General features: G+C 45.2%; 1 protein-coding gene across 1 annotated transcript in view; it reads left to right on the forward strand.

Moving 5' to 3' along the window:
* FGF12 (fibroblast growth factor 12) overlaps positions 1-25,278 on the forward strand; it is a gene marked incomplete at both ends in the record, with an annotated part of 97,520 nt that overhangs the window by 63,304 nt on the left and 8,938 nt on the right. The window lies entirely within an intron of this gene.

A 25,278-nucleotide genomic window follows, 5' to 3' on the forward strand; every position in this document is an offset into this window, starting at 1 on the left:
TAAGTGACAGGCTGCCTTGGCAGGGTTTCCATGGACATCAAACGTGCTGCTCGAGGTTAATCCAGCCATCCCACTCCCACTTGGGAGGGATGGGAGGAACTCCTCTGGCAGAGCCTCCTATTTTGCCAGACCAGGGCCACCCTGCAGTGGGGATGTCCACATGGAGCCATGGAAGTCACAGTCCTGTGGATGCAAATGGCATGTCTGGTAGGGTGGTAATGTTTCTTTGCTTATTTATATTTTTTAATCCTTGCAGCTGCAGCGTGTCAGGGCAGACCTGCCAGCATCATTTTTCTGTCCTTGGTCAGTGTGTGACTTTCTTTATGATGGCCCTTTATAGGCCACATTATCTTCCCTTCTATTACTTAAAAATCTATTGCCTTTTTATGCATCAGTTCAATCTCCTTTTCTGCAGTGAACTGCTTTGTGATAGGACGTGGAGGTTCAAAAATGCTGCGGCTGTGGATTTGGCTTCCCCAGGAGCTGAATTGATGCAATGACTTTTTATTTAAGCCAACCTCTAAATTTTGAGGCTACAGAGGAAATTTTCCTTGAGGCAAGTTATGCCATTACTGCCATGGTGGGAGCAGTTGCATGTTCTCTGAAGCAGCTTGTGGTGCTCAGAGAGGGGATGTTTTATTGGACGCCCCCCTGGATCCGTTCTGATGTGGCAACTCCTACATAGAGTAAGAGAACTTGCATGAATAAAAACTGTCTAGATTTGTCTGCATCCAATACAGATATTAACTGGGAATCGCTGATGGCTAATAAAAATAGGGAAATACAGTCTGAAGAAGTCCTTGATGATTTTGACACTTTGCGCCCTTTTAGACATGAGAGAGATTTTCTAGTCTGTCAGGATCAATATTGAGCTGAGCTCTGCATTACTGGTCACACCGTTGTTCATTAGCACAGCACCCAGAGGCAGTGACCTGAAATTACCATGTCACTAGATTTTTCGAAGTATTTTTTCCCTCTTTCCTTGCTCTTGGTTCAGTAGCTGATATCCTCTTGGTCTCAAGCAGAACCCAAATATTAGTTGTATACAGTGGTAGAAACCCTCAGAAGCTCAAAGGGCATCCTTTTCCCTCCCTTCTGCCCTGAATGTTGGTGTGTGGCAGCAGATGCCCCTGTCCCAGCTGAGGACTGAGGCTGCTGGAGGGTGAGATTGTCAGATTGCAGAGCCTTTGGATTGCAGCTCTGCAGTCTTATGTTTAATAATGGAATTTACCTGCTATTTAAGTGTGCAGGATTTACGTTGATGAAGCAGCGTAGTATGTATTTGCCTTTGCAAATTCAGAGTTTCATGCACATACAGGTTAAATTTTTAATGGTTGAAGTTGGTGTAATCGTTTCATTGGATTTCCAGCCCTCATGACTAGCAGGTAACTATCACTGGGTGAGTGCCTGTATAGCACATGTATGTAGCCATATTCCTATGCATATGCATAGGAAATACATTCCTATTTCAGTCTCAAACAAGGATTTAGCAGCCGTGGCAGAGCAGCAGCGAGGGTTCCTCTTACTGAGAATTAAATTACTTTCCAGAATAAGCTGCAGTGGAACAGTCCCCAGCACCCTGTGAGGCAGTGGCATGCATAATTAAAAACCAAACTACTCGTGTCAAATAAATGAACAGAGCATGTCTTGTCAGCTTCCTTCTTTGCCTTTTTGTTTCTGGGGTTTTTTTTTGTTATTGTATGTGAACCCTTGCTTTGGAGTTCGCAAAACTCAATCATTTGTGGTGCCTCTTGCATCATTAGTATGGCAAACACAGCAAGAACCAGCCTTCTTGTGATAATAAAAAAACAAAGCACAGCCAGTGCCAGACTAGGTCAACCCTGTATTCCCATCTCATCCTGTAGCTTGCCCGTTCAGAATAGACAAAAGTTCTCCTGCAGATAGAATGGAGATAGTCAGCCAGCCCTTCCCCATTTGAGTGCCGTCAGGTAATTTAGCTCTCTGTCACACTCCCTGGCCCAGTTCCCCCTGTTACTCATACTCAAGGGGTGGCATCTCACCCACAGGCTGCTTCTTGGAGTGAACCACCTGTTTCCCCCAGGGCTGTGGGGGTAGCACCCGTTCCCCAGGAGGCAGTATGGCAGAGCGAGCTGGCAAGGTTTGCTTCCTGCCACTCCTTGTGCAGCCCTCCAGATTTATCCTGGCAGGTCTTGTCTCCTCTTATATCCCCACAAGCTACTACCTAGGGCAGGCAACGCTTGGTCCCATGCTCTAAAAACAGTACCACTGGGTTTCAGCATGACCCTCTTGTTCTTTCAAAGACTTTGATCTGAAGAACAGGCAGCAAATAACGATGGTGTGACACAGCCATGGGACCACCTTGTACAGCCCAGAGCTGTGGGCCAGGGGCTGTGCAGGTGCATCAGGGCCTTTGCAGGGGGTTGTCTTCTCTACTGACCTGCAGGGACTGGGTACATTTAGCATCCTACCTGTTGCCCAGGCTTGAATGCTCACCCAGATTTCTTTTACGCAGCTCTCCAGAACATGCTATCTCTCTCCTGTCTCCAGTCCTTCACCAATTTTGTCTTCAGTCCTGGAAAAAAGTGACATTTGACCCAGGAGAGAGAAAATTGCAAATACAAGAATCTTACGTGCTGGTTGGGGAAAGAATCCAAACTGATCAGCAGTCCAGCATGTCCCCTAAACATGCTCAGAATCGCACAGAAATTTCCCTTATCTTGAAAATCAATGAAAGCTAATTAACTAGAGGTTACAAAGGGTCCTTGCTGATAAGCCAAATAGACACTTGGCTCCTTCCATTCACCTGCCAGGCTCATTAACAAAATCTGAACCAATTCCAGGAACCTGCTTGCTGCTTCCCCTCGGGGCTTGCCCTTCCTTCCCAGCTCTCATAGCCCACCTCTATCAAATGAAGCACTTTGGGCAAATCACTTAGCTAGGCAGCTTTCAAACCCTCTCTCAAAGGAGAGCTGGGTTGTGAAGATTTACCTGAAGATGGGTTAGGAAAAAAAACATAGAAAGCAAGGACACAGAGGGGCTGTTCCAAGGGGAAATAGTTATTAAGCAGCTGGAGGATGCAGCAAAGAAAGCTCTGTGTAAAGAATTAGCTGCATGACTGTCCATCCACTTTTTACAGACCTTGATTTTTTTCACACTTTAGTGCCATTATTAACTGCCTGAACCCATATTTCAGAACAGAAAAGATTCATGTCTAAGTTTGAAAAACCCAGACCTTACTCTACTCTCAGTCCCATCGCATCTACACAGTGACTGCAGTCAGGACGCAGGGTGACGAGCTCTGCTCGCTTCTTCCAGGACTCTGGTGTTGCATTAGTATAAAGCATATGAGATGCTAAAGCAGATCATTTCAATGCAGCTGCTGCAGTTGGCAGAGCAGCAAACTGCCCAGAGTAAAGGGAAGGGCTGGGGATGTGATGCACTATGATACTAATAAGCTCTTTGAGAACTTCCCACAAGGAACTTCTATCTGGGCAAAAGGTGGATTGTTAATGTAAGGTGAGAGGACACATACTTGCAGAACTCACCCTCAGTGCATAGCAGAGTGCTGCAGTTAATTGGGGAACAGACTCTGAGGAGTCTTGAGCAGTTTGGTTTGATTCTGGTTCAACCCGATGTTTTCATTAACAGTGCGTGTGATAGGAGACCGTGCTCATCGAAAACTGTGTGGATTGTGCCAAATTTGGCTTCACTTGGGAGGATATTGTCAGAGTACAAGTATCACTTTGATACATTGGAAAAGTAGTCTAAAATCAATAGAGTAGAATTCAGTAAAGATAAGTTTCTTGTGAGCTACACTATGGAAAGAAAAACTAAGTGCACAGATAGAGAATGATAAATATTGAAAGCAGCACCACTGCAGGAAAGAAACAGGAACTTACAGCAGACCACAAATTGAATATGGATTAAGATTGTATGGGAAGCTTATAAAAAAGTGTACGTTTCATTCTTGCTCTGGATGGATGCCATTGGGGTGGGGTTGTTATTCTGCTCCTCAGGTGGAGGACTGGAGCCAGTTCTGGGCACTGTGCTTAAGGAAACCACAGGAAAACTGTTAAAAGAAAAATAAAGGAGGAAAACAGAAGTCCAGAGGAAAACAATAAGTCTTAAGAGGGGAAAATATGAAATATTGGTAGGATGTGCTGCATTTATTTTGTTTTTTCTTAGAAGGGAGAGGGTCAAGTATGTCACAGAGGCATGAAGGATGGCAGATGGGCATGAGAGCAGCTTTCACAGACATTGATCTTGGGATGGTTGTGACCAATCGTTCTGTGTGACCATTGTGGGAATGGTGAAAAACACCAGGTTTACCTCTCAGCGATTAAGAAAGAGCTTCACTAGCTACGGGAGCACTGGACTGGGTAGTTAAAATATCGTGTCTGTTTACAACAGTGTTAGGCAAAATATCTGTAAGGATTTGGTTTGGTATATTTGTTCCTGCCTCAGAGCAGATAGACATATTTGAGGTCTCTCGAGATGCTTCCTGGCCCTGAAGTCAGTGATTTATATGACAGCAGTATTTTCACATTAAAATGATGCTTGACTGCTCAAGTGTCTTCTAAGCAACGACATTTGGAATAATATTCTGTCCTCATCTGTACATCTGCAGTCACTGAATTAATTTCTATATATGCAGAGCAGGCTGTAGGCACAGGCACGTCGCTGACCTGGGATGGCAGGCAGAAGACAGTTTGTATTTTAACTCCATTCTATTCCTCTTCCACTTTTTGAGACCTGTTTGATTACCAATGGCATTACAAGTCATTGAGCACTCTTAATAACCCCAGTTAATCACAGAAGCACATTTCCCCTTGAAAGAGTTCAAACGGTGAGAGCGAGCATGGCCAAGTTTAATGCCTCCACTGCAGAGGATGTGCTCCTGGCCCTGACTGCCAGGGTTGCTGCAGGGCCATCAGGACCAGGCAAAAAAGAACTGCAAGAACTGCAAGTTCTTAGTGCCTGTACAAGATGGCTCCTCCATAGTCTGTTTGGTTGCTCACATGAGGCTGCACATTTTCATGTGATTTTGGACCATGATAATAATTATGATCCAGTTTTGCACACAGAACTTTATTTACTGTATATTTTTTGTTGCATTAGATCTTGCCACATCTTGTTATTACTACTGACCCCTGTGTATATAACTTACCGTGATCACTTTCAAGTCTTCAATAGCACTAGCAGTTTGATTACTTCTATACCTTTATGTGTCATCTTCTTCATTGACATTACAACACAGATTTCCAATAGTATTTGGATGTGGAAAGATGCTTAGGGAGCTTTGTGGGATTTACAGATGTGCTTAAATGACTTAGGTGCCTAATTCCCTTTGACGCTCAGTGGGAGCTAGGTGCCAAAGCTGTTCCATAGTGTTAGTAAACGAACTGCATGTCAAAACTGCTAAATACCTGCCTTGGGAGCTGGGCATCGAAGCATGTACTGTACTCTGGTACAGTCTGTCTATGACAGTAATTAAAGTAGGAAAAACTGATGCTCTCAGGTCTAAAAACCCAGGGCCAGATTTCCACTTGTGGCCAGCTACTGTGATGTTACATATACAGATCTGCATCCATTAAACCTGGGACTTGCTACTGAACTGATGGCAAAATTCAAGGAACCACTCAAAAGCAATTAATTTTAATGCCAAGGGCCTCTGACCCTCAAACCCAAACCCACATCTGGCACGGAAAATGGTGTAGATTGGTTCCAGGACAAATTTAGAGAGGTACAAGCCTCTCTGCAAAGTAGCTGTGGAGCAAAGGAAAGGAAAATATTATGTAAAAAATGAGGTGATTAATATTCATGCAGGTGCTAAGGAGTGACATTTTGATTCCCTAACACCAGTATTAGCATTTTGCTTTTTGTCAGCAAACCTGAATTGATTTTTGGCTCAGTTTTGCCCTTTGAGGTAAATCCATGGTAATAAAGTTGTACTTTCACAGCTTACTGAGTGTGTATGTGTGCGTTAGAAAAAGGTGGCTGTTTTGATATAAAAAGAGAGTCTTCATAAAAAGCAATGTAGCAAGAAACCTTTCAGTAACAGCCGTTCCTGTTAGCCACTGGTATGTGTTTTGATGGTGGCTGGGTAGCTTGGGGCCAGGAACATGCAGGATAAAGAAGAGTCCATCTTCCCAATTTCAGATGGCAACTCGAACGGGTAGGAGGACTGTGCAAGGACCAGCAGGATGCTCTGTTACAGCTCTGTCCTCCAGGAAAAGCCAGCTGCAGGGGCCGTGCCTGCGGTGGGACTCCCGCAGCACAGATGTCCCCAGAGTAATTACTCGGGAGCCACGGTTGTGAGAGGTTATTTGCCCTGCTGTTGAGGTTATTTGTCTCGGTTTAAAGAGCTGCACGGTGAAAATACCATTATTGGCAAATGATCTCAGAAGAATGAGTATCTTGCAGCGCAGTTGAGCATTCACTGCCTGCTGATCAGTTGCGGGACCTTTACGCTCTGATTAGAAGCTGAGTGTGACACTTTTTGTTTTCAGAAACTCCCCATTTAAATTAATCAAGCACAGGAGCACACTCCGGCTGGCAGAACTCTCAGGAAATCAGCTGGGAGCCGGGGTTGATATCTCCAGCTCTCATCATGTTTCACTCTTAGTGCCATTGCTTGGTGACTCTTGATTTGAAAAATATTGGCTTAGCAGAAATGGGCTTGTCACCTGTCCAAATAGCCAATCTCCGATACTCTGACTGTCCAAAGGATTTTCACTAGGTGTGACTGAAGGGTTCATCAATAATATAGAAACAGCATTTAAAATACAGAGGGAAGTTTTGTCAAGGCATCTTCAAGGTCAAAGGAGATCAGAAAAGTTTTAACCATCCATGGGTAGTGTATTTGTCTTCTTTGAAAGTATCTAAAATTGTGATTAACATTATACCTGTCTTGGCAGAACAGCAGGGAAAGCCTGCTGTCATCCACAGCCAGCCACAACCTCCCTAGAGGTAGAAGTAGAGGACCTCCAAGTGTCTTCACCTAATGCCATCAGACCAAGGTGGACATTCATAATCTGATGAGGTCCTTAATGTTTCCTTCCAAGATAGAGACAACCACTTAGGTACCCGGCGTTAGTTTACCATCTCAGTGGTTTTTTACCAATCCCACACCATCAAAAAATATTCAGACTTTGAGAGTCATTGCCCTAAATATCCCCTTACTTACAGGAGAGATGACTCTTGACATCATAAATTCCTTGGATAGTCTGTTCCCTGGTTCCTGTGCCTGCAAGCATTGAGGAGACCCCCACGCTGCAATGAAAGTTTCGCAGACAGATTAAACTGCAACACCGCTTTCCTTCTCTCAATGAGTATATGAATTTGGCCAAAATCAAACCTAAAAAGCACAAACCGTGTAACCCCTTGGCACAAAACTTGCTGTCTGTGCAGAGAGCCTCTATTAATATGTGCCTTTTTCCTAGAGCTGTCAGGTCCCCTGCTTTGTCACAGAGCCACCCTGGTGTGACGGGACATGGAAACTGGCTCTGCCAGCCACACTCCTTCCTCTGTCTCCTTTTCCATCCACCATCCATACCCATACCAGGCTCCACCCAGATAATTTTTTAAGTTTGGGGATGATTTTGGTTTAGGGGGGTTTTGCCTGTATTTTTTCAGGGGTTTTTGGTGACACATGGCTGTATCAGTTTTAATAAAGGGAGGACAGATGGGAAGTGAGGGCCTGAGCGCCTCTGCTGGACCCTGAGCTGAGTTAGGCATTTGCTTTCTGTCATCAGTGGGAGTGTTACCTTTGCTGAGCCCAAGGTCTGTTGTCTTGGGAAGACTGTTGTTTGGGTAAGGTGGGAATTGTTGAGCAAGAGTTACTGAAAGTCTCTTTTCTGACCTGCTCTTAGACACAGCAGCAAATGGAAGAGGGGAGATGCCTCTATCTGCTTGCAGTGGTCCCGGACATGATGGACCCAGTATCTGGGGAGCAATGATTTTATGAAAGCAGTTTCCTAAAAGAAAAAAAAAAGCTTTTGTTAGTCTGTGTGCACCAGTGCTGTGGGGTTGAGGATATAAGTCCATGCTGCCAAATTAGTGGTATTATTATGGTTGGGTCTTTTGGGAGAGAGAGGGGAACAGTGGTTTTGAGGTTGATTTGTATTCAATTTCCAATTACTTTTTCCATGTGAGCATGGGACTGTCCACGGTGCACTCTCAGGTTTGGGACTGCCATCAGTGCATGCTGCAGAGGAGAGCAGCAGTGAGCTCTACTTTCCTGCTCTTTCCTTTTCTCCTATGAGAGGTGACAGCCTCCTTGCACTGGGGCCATTATGTACAAGCCCCATTCAGTCCCAGCGATGCACTATGGGTCTGAATTTCTGAGTATGGCTGCTCCTGACTGTTGCTCACTGCATGCTGCCTCTTTCTTTCCTTAGAAACAGCTTTTTGTGGAAATTAACTTGTTTGGCCAAAGATTCTCATTGTTGCCTTCTGGATTATTTTCAACAGAGTGAGTTGACAGCAACAGCAATAAACTGTCATGTGTTTGGGCAGCAGAAGCATCTCTGCACCACTTACCAGCTGTTGCGAGGGTTGCATGTGGTGTGGAGGAGTTGGGGGGTAGACCCGGGGGTTCCTGACTGCAGAAGGATGGCACTGGGCCAGGATGCTCCTTTTCCACACCAAAATCTCCCCCAGGCAGAAGCAGAGAAGTTTGGCCATTGCTGAGGTTTCATCCAGGGCAGAAAATCTCCACAAATCCCACACAAGCAGCTGCTGTACATGCGTAGGTGGCACAATATATACGAGTCAGCCTGGTGTATCTAAAATGCAGAATGTGTTGAACTCATCCAGCCTTTCTGTGCAGCGCCTGTACAGTACTGATGCACTAGGACACGCTGAATATATATGTCTGCTGCATGTGGTTCTATTTCCCACTGGGGAGTGATGGGAATGGATAAGCCTTAGCACAGTGTGGCAAGCATTCCCCCATCCCATGAGGCGGTGGGGATGGCATGGCTGTGGGGTCATCCTGCTTAGTTGGGGGTGGGTTGGGGCTCTGCTGGTTCTCAGGATGGTTGGAGAAGTGCAGAGCCTGAATATCTGTTTCTTCAGAGGCTCTTTCTCAAATTCCTGCCAACAGCACTGAGGGAAGGTGATGAGGGATGCTTATCTACTGAGGGATTCACGTGTGAGAGCACGAGGGGGATGGAAAACCCCCGTGCCATCCTATGGTGGGCATAAGGTGCTTTCTTAGCCCAGGCTGGACCAGTTCACAGCTCCTGCTTTGGTGCTGTCCTGTGTGATTCCATTGCCAGCCATGGGGCCTCTGTCACTGCTCTGTGCCGTGATGCAGGATTGCAACAGAGCAAGTAAGAGATAAGTTGCCTGACACTTGCTTCACATGTGCAGCACTTGGAGGTTTCTTGCTGACTGCCAGGGCTGAGGCTGGCTATGTTGGGAGGAGATCTTGACAGTGACTTTGGTCCTGTTACTTTCTTGCTCCATCATGCCAGCAAAGTTTCTCATGAAAGAACAATGTGACCCTTTCTCAGTACACTTAAAAAGCCCTTTCCCCACCTCACACTTCTGTATGATGGGAGCGACCAAAGAGAGGTTGCTGCTTAGAGTCAGTTGAGGTGGAACAGAAGGGGGTTTGTGCTAAATGTTTATAGAGTATGGTATGGTGCGTGTGACCTGAAGGACCCAGCAGAGCAACTGAATTTCTGGGTGATCTTGTTTGTCTAAAACTGTGGCTCAGGACCAGAAAGTTCCTGTGGTGAAATAAAAGTGCCAGGGAATAAAGGAGGAATTCGAAGTGGGAAAAGGGTAACATAAGTTACGAATTGAAGGAAGGGGAAGAAGTTGGTATAATGTGGCATTGTGCATATTGTGAGACTGAAGGTACATGTAGTTCAGGGATTTTAGAGCAAACTAATACCCTAAAAAGCATGGGAGAGAGCACATCCCTTTCCCAGTCCAAACAGCCCTAAGAAGAAACGCCCTGCAGGGACATCCCTGAAAGGGCTGCTGTCGGACACGATGAGGATGTTCTGTGCTTCCCTGCTGTCCCCAGCACATTTGTCCCAAAAGTGCAGTCAGTGCAGTTGTTCTGCATGACCTGTGAATGCCAACACATCTCCCCAGTGCCTGTCCCTTTAGCTTTCCAATGGCTGTGGAGCTGCGGGATTGCCTGCCACACCTCTGCTATCCCCGGCTGCTCTCTGGTCATCACATTGTTATAAATTGCCCAGTTTCAGCAATTCCCCTTACAAACACTCCGGAGTATCTGGCCACAAATTTTCCTCACCCCATAATAATATTCTAGTCACTGTCTGCTCAGGGGTGTGGAGCAGCTAACACAGGGGGAATTCGCTGTTTGAATGCTTCGTATGAGGATGACCCTCATCCTATTCAGTTCAAAATAAGCAGCAAGAAATGGCACAGTTAGTACTGGGACAAGAAGAGGCCCCTGAAGCACTGTGGCCATCCCCCATTGCCTGTCATCCCCTTCCCCAGTTTGTGTTTTCATGTGGAGCTGGGGGATATCACAGCACCTCATCTCAGGGCCTTTTGAGGAGCCAGAGCTTAGAGGGAGCATGGTGGTGAAGCTGTGAGTTGCATCCAGAGCTCTGTTTTGGCTTTTGATCACCGGGAGATGCATGTGTCGAAGTGCAGCAGCAAGAATGACAGCGCGCTTCATTCTTTTGCCTACAGGGACAACAGCCCATTGCTTGAAGCACATGGTGTTCAGGAGCTTGCCACATTGATTAAGGGAAGGCATATCAGGCTTTGACAAGTTACACTAGAGGCTGAACATTGTCAGCTGTAGAGTACATGCTAGCACATATACTGCATACATAAAAAGGCATTTATCTTCGCAAAGGGAGAAGCTGCTGCTGACGATAGGGAATTCATTTCCATGGACCTTTCGGGGCTTTTTGATGTGTGTGTGCCTGGCATTGCTGCTGAGTGACTTTATTGTTTCCCTAACATTGATGCTGCTACTGCTAGAGTCAGAAAAAAGAGATGGGCCACAGCAATGCTGTGCGTCGGTGCCGGGGTTTGTGGGCTCAGAAGGTGCTGTGGAGTGGAGTCTTCCTGCAGGCTGGATATCAAGGGCAGCATTTTGTGGCTGCAGGGAATCCTGCTCTGTCTGGAGTACCAGTGCCTTCTCATGTGGGCTTGAATGGGGCAGAGAAAAGCCTCTACACTGAAAGCAATGGTCTGGGATTCAGAAAATCCAAGTTCTGACTCTGACACAGCCTCTCCAAGGATCTTACGCAACTGGCTTAATTTTTCTGTGTCCTTTACCTCCTCACCATGGTGGTACTTTCTGTATCCCTCACAGGACCCTTGTGTGAGAGGTAGCTGAAAACACTCAGTTGCTCTGCTGATGGGCACCATTTGATTCCCGAAGGGGACAAACCTCTGCCTTTACTTGTGGCATTGGGTCGATGTTGCTTCTGTGCCTCTCAGCTGCCTGTGTAGGTGTGAGCCTAGAATGACACAGCCAAGTATTGCAATGGTCAAAACTGCGTTTGGTAATTTCTCCCTAAAGTACAATACTTTCTTTTGCCATCTTCTCCCACCCACTCCAAAATCTAATGGAACACAGGTGAATTTTTCACAAGCTGAGACCTGACAGCATCACAGCCTCCCCAGAGCTGGGCAGCAAAGTGCAGTCCTGGACCTGTTCTTTCAAGCTGAGCCCCATCAAGATCCATCCCATCCTTCCCATCCCATTTCCCTGAAGCCTCTCGCAGCTCAGACCCTTCTTGCCTATACTTGGGGAGTTGCTGGAACACTCAATGCCTGCCACACTTCTGCGCTCCCATGGGAAGCTGAATGCTTTCCCTGAGTGCTGGAACACCATTGCTGGATTGGGTGGGCACCAGCTCCCTGCTGCTGGGAGCAACAGGGAGCTTTCACTACAAGTTTGCACTGGTTTTATACCTTTTCCTCAGTGCTGCTGCTAGCCAATGCCAGACTGCTGGTCTGGCTTAGTACAGCTGTTCTTAAGTCAGTTTTAATAAGCATGTTTGAAGCAGAGATGGCTCGCTGGAGAAGTCGGTATCCTCAGGAACGCTGCCCCGTCACACAGCATGCCTGTCGTGAGCGTATGTCTGGTGTCAGGATGAAACCCACAGTGCTGGCTGCGAGGCTGCGGCAGGGAGAAGTCTGCCAGCTGCCCGTGAAAAGCAGCTGATGGATCAGTGTTGCCAGCGGACATTGTCCCCTGCATCATGGCCAGTAATTGGTACATGGGGCTGCGCTGTCCTTTTATAATAATCGCTTCTTTTATCGCCCTCTTCAAAGGTGGCTTTGCATACAAGACCAAGAGCAAAACCATAGCTCATTACTTGATTGCATAATTACATTCTGCTACAGTGTAATTTGGTTATGGCGGTAATTAAATGGATCAAGGTCAGCAGTAGGGCTCAGGACACAAGTAGGAGGGAGGGGGGAGCGAAAGGCTGAGCACTTCTAGTGCAGAAAACCACCTTTTTGGTGTCTTCTTCAGCTCAGGTTAGTTTCTGTGGTCTGTGCCTTGTTCCTCTGCCCTCACAGGCAAGATGTGATGTATGGCTTTTCCTGTGGTCCTAAGGTAGACAGCAGCTAGTGGGGTAGGTAGTGGCTAGTGGGGTGCAAGCGGTCAGTTTGTTTGAAAAGCCCCACTTGCCTTCCTTGAGGAGCCTTTCACAGGAGTCCCTTGAGGCCCCTGAGTCTGATGGCTGCATAACTGGGGCTTTGGGCTAGATTGTGTCTGGAAAGCAGATTCGTAGCCCTTGCAGCAGTTTGCTTCTGAAAGGGCTTTGTGGTATGAGTAAGAGGGGAAAGCAAGCAGAGGGTTGAAAATGGGGCTTTGTTGAGAATTGGTGGTGTGCCATAGCAAGGACTGGATCAAATAATTCAGGAACCCCATTCCACATTGTGTGCTCTCTGTCCTGCTGTGTTGGCTGTGCTGCGTCTCAGTGGCTGCCCCCTAGATAGGGACAATATTAGGTGCACAGAAAATTTTTTTCCCCCTTCCCAAGATCAGGGAAGAAGGAAAAGGGGCTTTATTATACATTGGGACTTGTAAAAAGGAATGTACATCCCTCAGAATGGCAACTGAAAAGTAAGCCATGCCACAGAGTTTATGGGAGTTGAGCCCTTCAGAACAACCTAGTCTTTCTACAGGCTTCCAGAGCCTGATATGAATAAATAATTTAATGGCTATTAATGTGAATGCTGCTGAATTTGAATCTCAGTTCCTATCATATTAAACCCTACAGCCAGCTCTGCCCTTAAGGAACGTTCTTTCTGCAGTGGCTTTGTATCCATGCAAATGTTATCTATACCCTCTGAAGAGGCTAAAGCTAAAAAATGGCTTTTGAAAATGTGTAGAGCCAGGATTATCACGCCTGGTTTTTTATCAAGTTTACGCTAACGAAAAAAAAAACAAAAGAACAAAAGCCAAGACTTTTCAATATCAAAGTTAAATTTAGAAAGCAAGACTTCTTAAAGCATCCTTGTCAGTTGAAAGCTTATTTTTTTATGACTGGCTTAAAAAGTAAAATCTCACAGCTCTCATTATTTTTCTTTTGTGCCTCACACGCCTCATATTTTTTTACTGCCCTCTTCGAAGTAAAATGATCCCACGGCGCCTGTACCTTCTGCGTGTTCGTCTGAGTGCACAAGTTTGCTGTGTGTGTCTCTGTGTGTATTAGCAGTTTCCTAATATGCTTTGGTTGGGTCAGTAGAGATACGGTAATGTAAAGCTAGTGAATGAAGTCCAGTGATTTCCTAAGCATTCTTCCAGTTGCCTGATTGAATTTCTGCTTCACAGGTTTCCACCTTCCAAATGTTTTTGCGTTGTGAAATAACGCTGACAGTCGGTTGTTTGTGGCTACACTGTTTGCTGCCCAGTGTGGCAGATTTGGAGGGGGTGGAAGTCTCTGTGTGCCTGGTGCTGACCCTAACACCACAGACTATAGGGGTAGAAGTGATTGTTCATGTTCATTACTGTGAATACCTCACCAGATAACGGATTTTGCTAAATCATTCTGCTTGCATAAAGCCCCTACCTTTTTTTCTGAGTTAAATCAGACATTTTGGGACAGGTTATCTTTGTGCCTTTTTCTCCCAGCACCAGAAGTTGTGTTCCCACGGGACTTGTAATCTTCTCCTTCATTTCCCTCGTTATGAAAGTAATCATATCCATTATAATTGAAACATTCATGAATCAGTGTTTATTTCTTGAACATATTGTGTAGTGCAGCTTTAGTGGTTCTTAGAGGATCCAATTCTACTCATTGCTGCACTAATGATTCAGGACTTAGCTTTGATGAAAACACGAAAACTGTGAAATACTGTGGATAGTAAGAGAGAACTGTTATGGCTGTGAGCAAATGGTTTCTCTTTTGTGGGTCTTTTTTTTGGTCCTTTTGGTTTTTTCTCCCCCTGTTCAGCAGAAAGCAGGAATGACAGGTTTGTTTTTCAGTGATACAGTCAGGACAGCCCTGAAGTTTCCTTCCCCCTCTCAAAGTGTTTGCTAGAAAAGATGAACAAGATTTCTTCAAAATTTGTCATGCCAAGAAAAATATTTTCAGACCTCTGACATGCAGTAAACTCCAAGCTTTCTGCAAGCAAGGTACCAAGATTCAAATAGGTGGGCTCAGCAACTGACTTTTCTTGGTATTATTGTATTAATGTGTCTGTGAGCCTTTTGCGGACATTGGTGTAAGTGCTTTTTGGAAGGCTTCTTGATACTATATACCTAGTGTGTGTGGCTGTGAGGCATTTCAGATCAGAAAGAAACACCCTGAAATGCAAACTCCCTAAGACAGGTGAAAAGGACCTGCAAACTGGATTCCTTCTGTGTGAAGCTAAACTAAAGTATGCCCTCAGGAGTTCCCCTTAAGTGCCACGTTTTCAGATGATGGGACCAGGTGGCAGCCAGACCAGACTGAACCCATTCTGAAATGTGTAACTGCAGTGTGAGGGGCCAGCCCCTGCAGCCAAGGGTGTCATTCTGGGCGTTCGGTCTTGCACTGTGGGCACAGCTTCTGTAAAACAGCATCCCATGTTTACAGATCTGATGGTGAACCCTGGATCTCACTGAGATTGCATGCTACAGTAAATAGCTACAAATAGGAAATAGCAGTTTTTAACCCTGGATTGCTTTGTTGATAGATTTTGGGCCATATAATTTAAAGGCAGTTGCAGAGTCTTCTGTATACGAGTAATACAATAAAATGGTCTCCCGCTTCACTGTGCGTTGTGCCAAATAGAGTCACTGTATTATATTACTCTCTCTAGAGTGACTATATTATCTTAGATTGGAAGTTGCAGTCATTAGTTGGCTTCTGAACAGGATCAGATGCCAAAGCTAATCTGAGTTCTCTAGCAAAGTGTGCAACAGAGTGAAAAATTTCACTATAGCCACTACTGCAAAATCCCTGATGATATACTTCCATCTGTCTGATTCCTGGGAAGCAAAGCATCAGCTACAATGGGTCACTTGGCTGCATACGCTGGAACAGTCAAAACTAAACAGTGGCATAGTTTGGGTCCATTTGAAATGTTTGTGCATTGTCCACGGGTTATTTCACATCAAAAGGAAACCAACAGAAAAAGAGCAAGTCAGTTTGTTAGCACCTATGTGCTGTGGAAATCTGTTTGAGGTATAAATGAGCCCAGTTTTCTCTGTAAAGTTGTTTTGGGCTGTGAGATTTGTCAGCTCTTTCAGGCCATGCAGAAGTACGGTGGTCAATATGTGGATGGGACTTTTATCACAGCAAAGGTGGCTGATTTTTCTGAATTCCCAGAAAATAAATGAACAAAGGGCTGTCTGCACTTCATGCCAAACAGTTTCTTTCTCCACTTTGTCTTCCAAAAGTGTTCCCAGAAGCTGGAAGCTCATTCATTCCTCAGGCTGAATGTCCCTCTATTATATACAACCAACAACAGGCTTTTCATACCCAATGAGCATTTAAACAATATTAGATGGGACAGTAGCCCAAAGTGTCTGGCTCAAGGACACAGAGCCTGGAGGAGTTAGGACCAGCAGAAGATCCTGCTCTCAGGAATTAAAATCCAATGCCTCAGCTATGCGACAGGTGTTCACCAACAGGCTCTCTCCGCTGGCAGTAAATGATGCTTGGCACCAGCAGAAATGTGCCTGCAGCCCCTCTTCACAGTCTTTCTTCTTCACCTTTGTGGATGGGTGGAATGATGAACAGAAGGATTTGAAGTGTGGGGCACATAGTTTGCTTGGCAGCAGTATCGCAGCTCCCAGCAGAGATGGGGAGACACCTCAGGGTCACACTGGCAGATTTTAGGAGTGTGATTGACCTTTTCTACTGGCTCCATCAGTGGAAACAGTGCTGGCACCCAAGGCTTTGAGGGGCAGATCTTGGTGGGTACCCTTTGGATCTCGTGGTGGGCAGCAGAGCTGTCCTCCACCCAGGAATATGCCATGAACCTTTTCTCTGTGTAGGTGCTGCAGCAGCTGGTACAAGGGGGGAGGGAAAATCCACAAAACTTCTGACACTTCATAACGTTTTGTCTTGGTTGTAAAATCCTGCCTGTCCAACACCAGCTCACCCCAGCTTCAATGGATGCTTTAGTCCACAGGACTTGCTATTAATTGGCCAGTTATAGCCAACCTGTCACTAAGCTGTCAAAATACTAATAATCTAGCACCACTCATTTTCGGAATAGAAGTTTTAGCAGCAGAGAAATTGAATTTCCAGCCCTCCTTGTGACAGCTCTGAAATCGGTTTAATGCAGGAGAGATCTTCCCAGCATTAGGATAGATAGGAAAAGTGTCAGAGATGGTGCGTTTCCAACTGAGTCTCGCGGTTTGAATTTAACAGTCAAGGCAAGGAGGATATCTCAGTACATCAGCAGCTTATGGCTGTAATAGGCCTGGTGAGATCCTTGGCAACTCCTCTTATCTTCTGCCCACGCGATGTGTTACTTTAAAACACCTGAACTTTGGGGAAAATTGGTCTGAGGCCATTTTCTTCCCTCAGCCCTGCGCTCCGTGTCCGGCTCCGCACCGCTGGGTAAGAGCAAGCACGGCTTTGTCTCGGAGCTGAAACACCATCCACCAGAGATCTGCCTTACAAGGGCTGCGTCTCGCTTGCGGTCCCCTTCTCCCTGACATTGTTGTAATTGCATTACTTCATTTATATGAGAAAGAGAGGGCTTTTGCCAAAGAAACTGAGCTGAAACCCAGGGGAGGTAAGTTTCTCTACTAGCTCTTACACCTCTTGTTTTACAGAACACGCAGCAAGCTGGTCAGTCTTTCAGTGCTCAGGGTCTCAGCACAGAAAAAAGAGAGAAAGAGGTCTCCCTTCTGCTGCTGTCAGGGTGAGGGCATTTGTATTAAATGCCCAAGCATTCACACTCTGGTTTGAGCCTTTGAGGATAAGTTTAATAGAACTAGTAGCATGATAAATCTAATATTGACTGATAATTTTCCTCTAAGAGGTTCCTTCTGAGTACCAGAAGAAAACAGCACCATGTTTATAAACGCATAATCATTATTTTAGTTTATACATTATTGTTGTTATCAACCATAATAAAAATAGCAACATCACAAAAATAACCAAAGGCCACAAGTTAGTTTATTGCTCACACTTAAATCAATGCCAAGGACGATTCTCTGGGCCCACAGAGAGACCACAGGTTCAGAGTATCCTATCTGGCTTCCTTTCTAGGCTTCCTACATTATTGTTTTTCTTCTTAGTTATTTCAGGCTTTAGCAGATGAGGCAGTACGATGCTAATTTAGGAAATGTGTTTTTTCTTGTATGCAACTAACAGATCTTCATCTTGTCCCATCTTGTCTCATGATCATTATCTTTGAATGCAAAGATGTATTTCTGGATACTGTTTTGGAGTGAGCAGAGTTGATAACATTGTTACCAATTTCAGACACTTTGTCAGCAAAACAGAACGTAGGGAAGACAATGGATGAGTTGGGATTTCCAGGTTAGAAACTACCCTGGGGTTTCACCAGATCTCCTGGCTGCCAGGAATGCAATACTAGAGACAGTGCTGTCAGAAAACTCCCTTTTGTTGGAAGCAGTTGCTTTCCTAGAAGAGCAAAGCTGAACTGGATCGGCCACGGGCATCACCCATGCTGTGATCACCACTCCAGTTCATAGCAACTCCAAATTTTAAAAGGTTTTAAAATTCCAGCTTGAAAGAAGATCTAAAATTAAAAAAGCAAATTGATCAATCAAAACCAAAATATGCCTTATATTTTAAGAAGAAGGGATGACAATTTATTCAATCCCACATGAACTTGAATTCCATCATTAAGATAGAGTGAAGCAAAGGACAAGATATGTCACTTGCTCTGTGTGAGTTGCTTGATGCACAGACTTCCCCGAATAACACTGTGCACAGAGCTGTGTAGTTGTACCAAAATCTTACTCCTGGAGCCTGTTCTCTCACCCATCCTACCCAGGCTCTCCTGGGAGCCATGGAAGTGAGCAGCCCAACTTGAATAGTCATCCTGAGTTGTGTTCTTGTCAGCACTCATTAGGATGAAAACTGTGTTCCCATCAGCAGCTCACCAAAGGCCAATGCAGTGAATTTGGGGATTTTTATCTTTACAGAGCACTGGTAAAAATGTGCCTGCATCGTGGGCAGGCCAAGAGCTGAAAGCAAAGCACAATACTGAGGTATGGTGGGATGGACAGGTCTGAATTTGGATCCCCAAAGCTCCTTGGGTTCATCTGCTTTGTAGCCAAATGTGAGACTATAACACATGTGGATCTACTAGAGGCTGGTTTGATCTAGTTAACTGTTATCCAGGGCAGAATGGAGTTCAGGACATCTTGCAGAACCTGCCACGGGTTTGGTCAATAGTCTGCTGTGTACCCAGGCAGATGTCCTTGTGGCTGCCGGGTTACCCTTGAGCACATCCATCCTGTAATCACACCTTTATCTTCAGCATTCACAAACCTCTGCGGTGGCATGGATAATTTAATCAGTCCTTGAACACGAAAAGGTGCTTTAGGACAGTTTGTGTCCACATGCAAAGATCCACAGCTTAATTACAGAGCCTCATCCAGCACTTGATTTTTTCACTTGTCTAGGAATATTGGGTCAGCTTGCAAGACTTAGCAGACCTACACTCCACCTCTTGCTTGGGTGTTTTGAAATGAAGCCAACTGAGCAAATATGTACCTTGAGCACTGAGTTCCCACAAAAGTGAGGGCAGATAGCCCCCTGGTTATATAGATTGCTTGCTAATGCTGCTTCTCAGCTCCCAGAGCTGGGGACCAGACCTGCATCGATGGTGATTTATTTGAAAATGTGCTCACTCCAACCCACAGATGGTCCAGGCGGAGTCAGAATACTTGCAGATACCATACTGTCTCATCAAGTGAATCTCTGCTCTGCAGCAGGGCTGTACACTCCCAAGTAGCAGCTTGTTATTTTAAAGCGTATCTGCTCGCTCCTACTTCTAAAAGGCCACCAAGAAGACTTGTCACCAGTCTCTGATGGAGCTAGAAGGGGGAGGAAGAGTGGAGTGTGAACAGTAGAATATCACCTGCCATCTGGACAAAGATGTGATGAGATGTAAAGTTTGGATGCACATTTGCGGTTCTTGAGCACATGCCAAGAGAGAACTCAGCTACAATTACTTTAAAGCATTTCCAGACAGATGCAACCCTAGGTCATGGGAGAAGCTACTCTGAGGCAGGACGCTGAACTCGATCAGGCTGTACACAAGGCATCACTGCCTCTGGGAATGCTGCTGTGATCTGCATGGAGCTTATCCTGTGAACAGGACCTACATGGGTCAAGAGTTATTCTTGGAATAAGAGTGTGCAAGGGCCAAGTGCTATGGTACAGTGTCTGTGGTCCCAGATTCTTAGATACTCAAAGACATTTAATTTCTGAATTTCCACAGGTTTAAGTTGGGCATTTGCATTTCATCTGGGAGCCCTGATGTCTTGAAGCATCCGGTGTCTTTGTTTATCCACATGGGTCTATGCTCATTGATAGCAATGCTGACCACCTCAGTGCTATTGGCATCACGGGGTGTTAATTAAACCCTTCTCTGCCTGAGATCAGTGAGGAGCATGGAATGGGCTTTACTGGGTGAAGAGCACCATAAAGCAGGTGCTCTTCTGCAATGCTGTCCTTTCCCCTGGGATGGAGCAGTGCTTATGCAGACACAGTGAACATGATCCAGTTGATCCATGCTCTGCCTCTGCAGCCACTATGAAATGGCACTGCTGAAAACTCTGGTGATATTTATGGTTTCTACTTCCTACGTTTTAAATGACTTTGTGAGCTCTAAGTATTAACACTAACATCAGTCCACACCCTGAGCCAGATTCTCTGGGAGAGCAGCCTGGCCACGCTGCAGACAGTGGGACAGTTTAGTGCCTTTACCCATCTGAGGATCCAGCTCAGGAATTGTGCAGAACATAAAAGAGAAACCCCTAAGTGCTGTAAACAAAGGAAAACTGTTTCTCTGGGAATGTGTGTGTGTTGGATATATCCACACTCATAATTAACATCTCTTTCCTAAACCGTGGCACAAACTACTTGCAGAATGGGCTTTTTCTTTTATTGCTGCTAGTTTCAGTGACTAAATTTATTAAGTCATTAGGTTTGCGTATGGATGTGTATATTTACTATTCTGCTTTGGATTAGACTAAAAAGAGGTCCTGAGAAGAAAAAGAAAGCAGCTCTTTATTTGTCTGGCAATTTGGAGAATGTTTGTAGGGAAATGGCAGGCAATACCCTGGTCTGGTCCAGGGGGATGCTGAGTGAGCAGCTGGGTTTGGGTACAGTGGTGACAGCCTTCCCTCTGGCTTCCTTTCTGGGCCTGAGCATTGCTCACACAAACCTGTCACCATTTCTGCCATGCCTGGGGACATCAGGGGCTTCTGTCCTGGTCAGAGGTTGGTGTAAACAAACAAAGGAGCAGTTTGCTCACTCATGATCAGTGCCCAGGAGCACTGTGCTGTTGCTTAGAGGGGCATCTTTCTTTGCAGCTCCCAGCTGAGGATGCCAATGGCTGGTATGGGCAGGGGCTGCTGCTGCTCTCTCTTGCTTGGAGCAGCACCAGGGCTGTGCACTGCCCTGGTAGCACTATGGCTGCACTATTGGATTGGCATTTTGTGAAGGAGCTGAGCCATCTGAGGGTACAGTGCATTCCCTAGATACCCTGCAGCCCCACGTCCACAGGCTTGACAGTGGTGCTTCTCCAGAGATGGCTGTGGAGCTTCTCCAGCTTTACAGAAGCGCAAAGGGGAGTCCCACCAAGCTTGCTATACTCAGGGACAGGAGGCTGGGTTAGAGTTACCAGACCAGGGCAGGTGAAAGCTGAAGTAGATTAGAAAAATATCTGTCCTCACAAATCTCTCCAGCCTGTGCTGAGGGGGCATGGGGCAGATGGGGCCAGACCTTCCCAGCACCTCCCTGGAGGACCAGACTGACCTAAGTGATGCAGAGATAGGCTTGTGTCTAGAAATCGCATCCACGTTTCCATCTACCTCCTTTTTCTAAAACACAAATAGTTTTGGGGGCAACCCATGGTACCTTATACTTTCCCTGAGCAGGTCTGACACACTGGATGGCAGTTGCATCCACGTGATCCCAGGTGTCACTGCATGGGGTCTCCCTAAGTTTCACTGTGGTATTTTGTTCCAGGCTGTGCCATTTCCAATAAAACTAGTTAGCACAAACCAGACCTGGGTTTGTATTTCAAAGCAAATCTAATTACTCTTCTTACTCAAATTGTCTTTTGTTCAAGGGATGGGATTGAGATCCAGGAAACAAGTTGCTGGCAGATGCTAATCATTTTGCATGTAAATGACTAACATTTCTTTACAAATATTTCATGCAGGTTTTTAGTTTAACAATTAAAATAAAGATCTGCTATTTCAAACAGCTTTCAGTAATAGCTGTAGATGTTTAACAGAATACCCCAGGCTCTAACTCACCCAATAACATGCAAATAAATATATTTATTTACTTTGTATGCAAAAATGATTTAGTCAAAGAGACGTATTTCGTGGGAAGATAAAACCAGACATGTTTCCCTTATTTTCCCTCCAAATCACAAGCATACTTTTTAATGAGGGGAACTGCTGGGTTTACTGAGTGAGCTGAGTTGATGCTGTTGATGACAGGGGACTGAGAGCTTTGTGGAGTTTGTACAGAAAATAAAGTCAAAATTTATTTCTTTGATTAAAGACTAAAAAAAGACTGGTGATTAAAAGATGAAGCCATCTGTCTTGTACCTGGTCATGCTCTTTCTGTCAAGGAGAGAGTTGGGAAAATAATTGAGTGAGGTTCATTATAAGCCTGTTTCAAGAGGTCCCTGTACCAAGTGAGAGAATGAAGTGGTTGCTCTTGACCCAGGGCTTGCCATACCATTACCTCTGGAGAAGGATGTCCTTACATCCTGTCGGAAGCACACAGGGGGTGCAACCTGAGGATCCCTTTGCTGGTTTTACCCACTCTGTACCTGTGGGATGGAGAGGAAGTATTGGACTCCAGGTCTGGTCTGTCCATTGAGCACATTTCATCAGCACTGAATTAATTTTCAAAAAGCAAACCAAACAGCACAGCTTGCGTGCCCCAGAGGTCTGGCCAATGGATCGGTGGTTTTCCAAAGACACCTTCAATTATGCCCAATTTCAGTCTGTGTGGCAGTGGCCTCTGAGAATTGCATTATTAGTGTGAAGCCTGCTAAGCTAACCTGCACTCCCCTCTTTCTTCCCAGCTCTTCTCCAGAAGATGTTGAAAAAAACATAAGATTTTCCATGTTAAATAGGTTTAGAGGACACTCCGAGTATCCCCAGGCTGTGCTTGGGAGAATGGCCTGTGTCCTCTTTGTCTGTGCCATCTCCTTTCTGGTCAACTGGTTTTTCTTTCTCCATCTGCCTGCTCTTTGTGTCGTGTCTGCCCATGGTTGTGCCTGCACCACAGATTTCTGGTCCTCACCCACGGCCTGTCAGCTTGGCAGTGGGATGAGTTGTGTCCCACTGTGTGTTTGTCCCTACGTGGCATCGTGGGACACTTGCTGCTACATAAGGATAATAATCTTAATAATACTAATGAGTAAAAATGGCATAATTTAACTAGAACTTAGCTGTCAATCTCCAGGTTTTCTAAACTGCTGAATGGGCAGAGCTGGGATGTTTCTTGGTGGTGGTGCCGTGGTTAAGTGTCCTGAAGTGCTGTTTCAACTGCACTGTGGGAGACAAAGGATCAACCAGACAACTCACAAAAATAAACAGGATAGTTTTGTTTGCTTGTGGGGGAGCTTAAACAGTTAAAGGAAATCACTGTTGTCTTTATTTTTATTAAATCTTTATTAGGTTGATGTCTCTATATACCTTTGCCTTAAAATAATGTAATAGTTTTGCAGTTTTATTGGTATAAGTGGATATACAGTACGGCATCTGCTTTTATGAACTACTGCTGCGTTTCATAAAATATTATACCACAGTGATTTTAAAGTAGATCTTTACCTGGAAACTTGATTTTCAATAACTTTAAATAAATTCCAGATTTTTGTTTTCTTTCTGAAACAATGGTTTCAAAATGCATTAGTTTTCATCTTTCTTTATTGAAAATAAAACCAGTCTTTGTTCCATGCTGAAATTAAAAGAGGTGCTGAAAATTCAGGTATCTCGTGCACAGTAAATTCCAAGTTTTGGTCAAGTTGGTAGCTGTGCTTCATGGCCTACCACCTTTTCAGTCTCTCTGAAGGGATTTTTCTTGATAGATTTTTATTGATGGGGTAACAAAGGCATGGGAAAGGGGATTGAGCTGTCCAGTTTGGTTTTAGAGATGTTCTCCATTGTAGGGTTTGCTGCTAGGCTGGGCCTCATGCCAAGGAGAGCCCCTGAGCCAGCTGGTCACAGGCAGCTGCTGCGAACTGCCCGGCTCCTGGGTGAGCTGCGTCTTCTGAGGCAAGACAAAGCCTGGAGATAAAGAACAGATTTAAGGAGCGCTTAAACACTGATCTTCTGGGAAGCTACTTCAAACACTGTTTTATAGTGCTCTAAGTCATCTAGATCTCTCTTAACTTGTTTCGCTCTCTTCTTAAAATATTTACTTTTCCAGCAAGAAGTCTCCCTCAGACAGGGCAAAAGGACCCGTTGGGCTGACAGTGGTTTTATCTGTGTGGTGCTAATGATTGACTCAAACTTCACGTGTGCAGCACAGCTCCAAGCTTGCTGCTGCGCTTCATCTTCTGGCGCTTCAAGCCTGCCTGGCTCCGTAGATCTGTTGCATGCTGGATTTATTGTCAGAGCAGCAAGACTTTATATAAACCCCAGAGTGCTCAGGAGGACATACCTGAGTGTTGCTGAATGTTCAAAATGCTCACCCGTAAATGAGATCTGCAGGAAATACGTGGTATTACTCCAGATGCTGGTCATGGGTTTTCCATTAGCAAGGTTGGAGAAGGTCCCAGAGACTTCTAAGAGGCAAGGGCTTGGGAGAGAGCATTGCTCACCTGTAGCAGCACCTGCCTTCTCTCACAGGGCTCTGAGATACCTGGCCTGGGTTCTACAAGCAGGGATTTTGTTGTTAAAAGTTTTTTCTTCAGAAAATGTATATTTGTTGTGGGTTGAACTTTTTTGAAAGAATGTCATAGCTTTAAGGAACTCAGTGGGAGAATTTATTTGGCCAGGATAAATTTTCTGCTCAAAATCCAAATCTGGGGAAAAAAAACCCCAGCAGCCAACCAACACCTACATCTGGCTCAGCAAAAGTTTGGGAGCCTGCTGCCAGAGTGCCCTGGCTAGCCCGCTCTTTTAAAGTAACTTTAATATTTCCCTGTTGTTACAATCTTGAGAAGTTAGTGGGACATGACAAATTCTGATCCATAGCTGCGAGTAGTTTCCTCCTTGAGATTTTCTGCAAAGCCACACAAGTGGCAAGTTAAAACCCCACAGCTGGCACTGGCTCGGGATGTCTCACACAGGCCCATGTGTGTCCTCTGTTCCTGGGCAGCTGTGTGACCAGGTCTTAGTATCTGAAGAAATACTGGTGTCAAAAATCTTTAAAATTTCTTCTTTCCCTTTATTGAAAGACTTTCAGGCTTTGTGCCAGCATTTCCTCCTGTTGCTTTTGAAAAGAAATAGTTTGCTTGCTTTTGTACTCCCGTTTCTTCGAGTCCACTTAATAAACCACCTTTTTCCCATAAGAATTTGAAGAAGCCTCAATGTTTTAGACAGCAACCATTGCACATTTCTTGCCCATCACAGGGAAGGCAAGAGCAAAGCCAGGGGAAGGCATTGGGAGCAGCAAGGCTGCCTCTGCTTTGCAGTTCTCTTTTTCTATTTTGTTT

The sequence above is a fragment of the Gallinula chloropus genome, assembly GCF_964237585.1.
Source record: "Gallinula chloropus genome assembly, chromosome: 8".
NCBI classification, from domain to species: domain Eukaryota; kingdom Metazoa; phylum Chordata; class Aves; order Gruiformes; family Rallidae; genus Gallinula; species Gallinula chloropus.